The sequence below is a fragment of the Porites lutea genome, chromosome 9 (genome assembly GCF_958299795.1).
Source record: "Porites lutea chromosome 9, jaPorLute2.1, whole genome shotgun sequence".
NCBI classification, from domain to species: domain Eukaryota; kingdom Metazoa; phylum Cnidaria; class Anthozoa; order Scleractinia; family Poritidae; genus Porites; species Porites lutea.
The window spans coordinates 17831318-17838752 of record NC_133209.1 but is presented as its reverse complement, the minus strand read 5'-3'; the positions used below and the strand labels follow the sequence as shown (position 1 = coordinate 17838752).

Below are 7435 nucleotides of genomic sequence, written 5' to 3'. Positions count from 1 at the left end.
ATACAGTGTTAATACTAAAAACGAAAAAATTGCAAGGAGAGACAGGCCGCAAATCTTAGCTTCACACCGGTGTGAAACCTTTGAAAACCTTTTACATTTTGATATTGCTCCAGTAAGGAGAACTCTTTCAGGGATTTTACAATCAAAAAATTGAACGAGGATTTTTATCAGTATATATATTAATAATCATTAATTTTCCCGCTATAATATTTCCTCATCGAGGTATTTACTTTTTAATGCGCGTGCATAATTACACGAAAATCAATGGCCTCGAATCGGGGAAAATTACATCATTGCCAAACAGCGAGAGACGTCATCAACTTACATGCGTCAATTCAGTCATCGCCGAAAATAAGCCGCACGCTCATCACGAGACTCATTTGCATACAATGAAAGTCGTCACCATTCGTATCCCCATTGCCCACGGTCTCTGCTAGGAACGCCTGAGAGCATGGCCTTCTAATTGGTGCCCACCGTCAAAGAAAAATAAAATAAAAGAAACGTCTGCATTTTTAGAGTCTCGCTCTGCTTAAGCAAGCTCGACTTATAACACAACTACCCACGCACTGATGCAACATTTAAGGAATGGTGTGTTCCCACAGTGAAAAATTACGGAATTGTAGCCCGTACCTTTACTGCCTTACAATATATCAATAATCTTGAGACTCAAAGGTCTCCTAAAACGACGCTTGATCTCGAGAATATCATTTTTTTAAAAAAAAATTCTATTGAGTGGTTTAAAAATTATTCGCTAATTTGTTAAAGTAGAAAGAAATGTTTACAAAAGCCATCCACTAACAAGAGCGCCTCGTACATGCTAATCAAATCGTTCGTTCTAGCAATCGGCTGGAGCTATCGCCATGATCTTTCATACACGTTTTTAACAGGATTAAAGCTACTATATTACGTGAAATGGCATGTCAAAAGCGCTTCGTTTTACAGTAAACGGCCAAAATTCAAGATTGTACATTTTACTGTATTTCTAACCATAAAAACTTCATCCTAAAATATCTCGATAACGCTCCTACAGATTCACGAACATCGAGGCAGCTATTCTGGCTATGAGGACTTATATGATGTATCATACATGAATAGGATCAATGTAGAGTTCCAAAAAGCTGGTGTAAGGGGGCTCACATTTTTATTTGCAAGTGGTGACGATGGTGCAGATTGTAAAAGTTCAAAATTCCGTCCCGAGTATCCGTCTTCATCTCCATATGTCACCACCGTTGGAGGAACAGCACTTAATGACCCCTTCACCTTGCCTGCTGAATATGGCTATGAAATTAGTGGTGGAGGATTCAGGAATGTATTCCCGCGTCCTTCGTACCAAAATGACGTTGTTGCAAAATACTTAAAGTCAGGGCCCCACATCCCCACTATATCGTACTTCACCCCAAATGGCCGCGGTTTTCCTGACATCTCAGCTGTGTGTTATTATTTCTGGATCGGTGACAACTTGTACCTTAAAACTGTGTATGGTATATCAGCTTCTACTCCAACAGTGGCTGGCATCATTTCATTGCTAAGTGATGCACGGTTACAAAATAACAAGTCTACTCTGGGATTCTTGAACCCCTTTCTGTACCAGAATTCTGCGGCAATGTATGATGTTACCACTGGGCACAATGAAGGATGTCTACCTGGGGATATTGGGTTTTATGCTAGCACAGGCTGGGATCCAGTGACTGGCTGTGGTGCTCCCAACTATCCAGCAATGGTTAATGCAGCCCTGAATTACCAGTAAAATTGTACCAGGTTTTGATTAAGAGCAGTTTCGAATCAGACCGTTGTAAGGTAGACTGTAAATGAAAGTGGGCAGGTTTTATTTTCAAGTACCCGAGATAGGGATGAAACTGATACCAATATTAATAATAATGATAAAAATGATTATATTTATAACAGGTAGTAACAATGGTTACTAATAATAGATAGCAATAAAGATGTATAATCGCACGTATTGAATTACTGTATTAATTACTCTATTTAATTTCATGAAAATCTTACATGGCATGTTTAATTATAATGCCAAATTAATTAGAATCAATTTAACAACCTGTCGGGACTAGGCTGTAAAGATTACAGAAATTAATAGTAATATTATATGCCAAAATTTAATTGTTATTTTGCTTGAGGACACCAGCCATCGCCAATCGGAGAACTCAGAACGACAATGCTAGACCAAAGTGACTGGCGAGGAAGAATCCATGTTGTCCGAGCTAGCACTCGACTAAACTAACTGAAGTTAATTAAAAGCTAAAAGCTCACCTATTTTCAAAGGACCTGATGGCTAGGGAAAAGGTCTTCGTAAATCCCTCATTTACATCAGAAATCATTGGTGAGCGTTATCGCACCAGGCATCGAGATGCGGGAGAGATTAAACCACTAAAGCAGCAGGATAAGAAAGAACAGGATACAAAATGGGCACAAAAATGTGCAACCCGTGGAGGTTTCTCAGGTGGTGCAGTCTAGATTCTGTAGCTCAAAAGGAGGTCTGACATCATGAGGATTAGACAACGTAGTATTCACTTTTTAAGAAGAAAACCTTTCTATAAGTAAAAAGAAAATAGGAATAACGGTCTAGCCAGTTTAACAAGGAGAACTGAAATAAGAGCTGCTACTGTTTTGAGCGGATTTTTGCACTATATATAGTTTGTTAGCTATTAATAACCGTTTTGGAAACTCCATGAGAAATGAGGAAGATGTTGTTGAGTCAGTGACACAGAGGGCTCGAAGGAAAAAATGCTAGTGCTCCTGAAAGGAGTCAAAACTATCACCTTCTGGCCCCAGTTGTTTGCCCTAACCTAGGGTTCAATTTTAATCCGGGTTTCTTTTTCTTTTGTTCAAAAGCATTTTCCGGATAATGTTCTCTCTTCTATTTAGATCATACAATCATCAAATTGTAGACAAAAAGAATAAAACTGACTTGGCTTCTCAAGCTTCAAATCTGAAATCGAATTTCGCACTAATCGATCCTCAGGGTTAACTAAGCCCCTGCTTTGAACGACCCAGCCCTGGTTACTAGTCCAGATGCTCTGCCACTAAGCTGCAGGAGACTTGTGGGAGCTAGGGTCACTAGACTAGGTTCATGTGACAAACATCCTGCGGCATACTGCTATGATTGGAAAGTCGATGTCTGCTTATGCATGTGCAATGATAGAAATGTGATGGTGAATTTTAAGCCTGGTGAATACATGAGAAAGATTTTATTCAGTCAGTGAAACAGGCGGCTCAGAAGAAAAAATTCGAGTACTCCCAATACTAAGAAAAAGGGGGAAAAATAAGTAGGAAAAGAACAGGAAGAATAGAGCGGCGCTTATGATTTGCAGTAATTACGGTTTTTTAGTGTATTTGACACGGCCTTTTTTTGAAATTGATTGTGGTCCTTAGATTAAAGTTAAATTAACAATTCCAAATTTTTTTAAATAAAAATGTGTATCCGAAAAAAACTCTTGAATTTTGGCCGTCCGAAACTGCTTTTTCCCCTTCAGAAATGTCCCAGATGCTGGGAGCGAGTAGTTATGGATCAAAGGCGCCAATTGATTTGCTCAGCCTTCGCTTCCGATTAGGGTCATTGCCTTCTGTTTTGTGCTATTACGCGACTGTAACGAAAGTATCGCGAAATAATTGAAGATTCTGAGTATGATTAGGGAGTTGTATACAACGACAATCCTACGTATTTGCCGCCATCTTGTAAGTATCATTCAGTGCATTCCAGTAATTGTTGCAAATTACTACGTCGCACAGGTCAATCTGGCCACGCGATATTCAAAGTACCATTTTAAAGTCGGGGCTTTATGGTAACTTCCACTTTAATTTTAAGAATAAAAATATGCAACGTTACCCTTTCGAAAGAGCATTATGTTAAACTAGGACATTTCCACAATGCACTCCCCCGATCACAATGCCCCCCAAAATATATAACATGACAGTCTATAACGTGCGTAATCTGATCTAACCAGAATTTCGAACGTTACTGCAAATTAAGTTTTAGCTTTTTTTTGTTTGGTATTCCATTTACAACTCTTCTAACTATCCAGGTGAGTATGTTTCTGTTTGACGGGACAATCTGCAGTTAACAGACTCTTAGCATAATTCTCTTCCTGTAAGGAATGAATTTTCACACGCAGGTAGAAATTGGCAATAACAACATACAAAGAGAAATTTGCTCTCAAATTTGGAGAGACAACACACTTATTAAACGGTTTGAACTTCAATATGAACGACCCCAAGGAGAAGGGCACTCTGTTTGCGAAGCAGAGGGTAAGGGCCAGAAGTAGCAATGACGGAAAGGAAGCCAACAGGCAAAAGAAAATATATGAATAAAAAAAACACAACAACTGAACAACAAGTAAGCAAATAAAACAAAACAGCAAATAATGAAAGAAAAAAAGCATGGCAACGCCGTTTAAAGCTGATTGAGCCGTATTAAACACGAATTCAAAGATACATTTCAGGAAAATAACCTGGTTGACGGTAAAAAAACGAATTTAATCGTATTCCATCGCATTGAAAAAACATATGGCTGTGCCCAACAAAGCCGATACAGCTCGTCTGCGAAGTAGGACGCAAAACACGTTTTGTTACCTCGATTTCCCTTGTTATTTCAAAGTTAATGATCCAAATCACATCCATTTTCTGTTAAAGGTACTTCTACGTTCGAAATTTATCGCTAAATTATTTTTTGACCTCTTAAACGGCCGCTAAAACAACCGGGCCAGGTTTATGGCGGTTTGTTTTCACGCTGCCTTATTGCTAGGCAATTGGGTTCTCCCAAACCGAGAGAGAGATGTTCATGACCAAAGCAAGATCACACGTCGCTGGAAGATCCCTGTGCACGCCGGGCGCTACGCCCTCCAAAAATTTATTAATCTCCGCTCCGCTTGGTTCGCGAGAAATGAAGCACTTAAAACGCCTTAGCGCGCTCTTTCAGGGTGGCGAGTATGCATGCATAATTATCGCTACAAAAAGGTGTCGTCACTTTATATAAAAAACATAAAGGAAACCACGAAGAAAAATAAAGCTTTTAATAATTAAAGGCAACTGCGCAAAAAAATTTGCCTTTCCTTATGGAACCACTAGTTCTTATTATCATCACTTGAAAAAAAACTTGCAGTCGTAAAGAAATTTTGTAATAAACTTTTTATGGCATAAAGTATACCTTAGAACGTTCTCATTTTCCTCAAACTGTTCTTGTTAATAGAATGTCCGGCACAATTTTTACTGGCAATTGAGGGCAGCATTTACCATTGCTGGATAGTTGGGAGTACCACAGCCAGTCACTGGATCCCAGCCAGTGCTAGCATAAAACCCAATATCCCCAGGTAGACATCCTTCATTGTGCCCAGTAGTAACATCATACATTGTCGCAGCATTTTGATACAAAAAGGGGTTCAAGAATCCCAGTGTAGACTTGTTATTTTGTAACCGTGCATCATTTAGCAATGAGATGATGCCAGCCACTGTTGGAGTAGAAGCCGATGTACCATACACAAGTTCAAGGTACATGTTGTCGACGATCCAGAACTCATAACACACGGCTGAGATGTCAGGATATCCACGGCCATTTGGGTTGAAGTACGATGTGGGTGGAATGTGTGGCCCTGAGTTCAGATACTTTTCAACATCATCAGTTTGGTACGAAGGACGTGCAAATACATTACTGAATCCTCCACCACTAATTTCGTGGCCATATTCGGCAGGAAAGGTGAAGGGGTCATTAAGTGCTGTTCCTCCAACGGTGGTGACATAAGGAGATGAAGACGGATACTCGGGACGGAATTTTGAGTTTTTACAATCTGCACCATCGTCACCACTCGCAAATAAGAATGTCAACCCCCTTGCACCAGCTTTTTGGAACTCTACATTCATCCTATTCAGGTATACTACATCAAGTGAATCCTCATAGTCACTGTAGCTAACACTGTGAACCCATGGGACCTCAGAACGATTGCTTATATCCATAAGCCACTCTAAAAAGGGTTCTTGTGATTCATGGCGACCAGCAGTGCTCCAGAACCAGGTTGGTACCATGGCGCCAAGACTCATGATATACTGGATGTCCAGGCTTGCTTCTGAACCAGGGGGTCCACTGTTGGGGCCAATGACTTTTGTCACTTCTTTTAGGTGTTTAAAGGAACTACCAAATATGTTGAAGAATGCCGTTAGGTCTGCAGGACTGTAATACTCTTCCAGAAACGATGCTATTGCCTGGCGGTTGTTAGGATGGGTTCCAACAACATCATACACCTTATAGCGCTCTCGTAAAATATCAGGATTAACCCTGCTGTAGACAAGATCTCTTTTTAACATGTTCTCCGAAAATTCACGATGAAGAATCTTGGGCGACGAAGGGCCTTTTACGGCTGGAAAGTGAAGAACACCACCCACAAAGTCTACATGCGGCACAATACTTCTCGGAACAGAGTAGTGCTGAAGTGAACGAACCACGGGCTTGGAAAGTTTTGCGTGCTTAAAACGGTGGAATTTAGCACCAACAAGCATCGCTTCGGCAGATTCGCAGGACATTCGGCAAATCATGAAATCTTTGGTGAAAATAGTTTGGCAGTCACTCGATTGGACGTCATGACTTCTGATCCACGCCTGAACGTTTGAAATTGTGGTTTCTGATGGCGCTATCAACTGCGTTAGTTTGGACAAGGAGAGGTGCTTTCCATACTCCGTAGATCTTGGATCAGAGACTTCCCAGAAGAAACGTTCCAAAGTTTCCAAGTTACTTTGCTTGAGAGCGAAGGTCAGAAATATTTCTTCCGACGGTGGCAGTCGCTCAAGCTTTTCCCAGCCTTGCACTTGCCATGCTCTGACATCATGGCTCTTTTCCAGGAACACGTACTCTTCGGTTCGTATCTTACAGAAGCCAAGACTGAGAAAGGTAAGATAAATTAACATTAACATGGAGTGGATCCCTTTCATCTTGGAGAGCTTCTGAAAACTAGAGGAATTGTGTGACTGTCCCGGGAACATATAATTTCATCAAGAATGATGATCGATGCAGGCTCTTGTCATAAGTGTCAGAATACGTTATTGACCAATTAGAATGATTGAAAATGGCTGTCAGGGCATATTCACCACTCGAGGGACATCTTAAGATAAGAAAAACGAAGGTCAGTAAAGTTTTGTAATTTTTAAACTCGTTTATAATTCTTTTCTACCTTATAGTGAACGACGAACTCGTTTACGGGTTTTCGCTAGGCTAATACACATGCATTTTTCTCTTGGTCACACGAACCAATAATGTCAATTAGGCCAAACTGTCAAAACCTGACATGTTCTGGGTTATTACATCAGAGACAAATATTTATTTAGTAATAATCTGTATATGCGAAATAATATTTTTTTGGTGGGAAACAAAAAAATGAATAATCATTTTATTGCGAAAAATAAAAAGATTAAAGACATTATTCAGAGCTGTCCC

General features: G+C 40.0%; 2 pseudogenes; one reads left to right on the top strand and one right to left on the bottom strand.

Moving 5' to 3' along the window:
* Positions 1 to 1087: 1087 nt before the first annotated feature.
* On the top strand, positions 1088 to 1747 carry LOC140948983 (tripeptidyl-peptidase 1 pseudogene; annotated as a pseudogene).
* Positions 1748 to 5030: 3283 nt separating this feature from the next.
* On the bottom strand, positions 5031 to 6933 carry LOC140948236 (tripeptidyl-peptidase 1 pseudogene; annotated as a pseudogene).
* Positions 6934 to 7435: the final 502 nt, after the last annotated feature.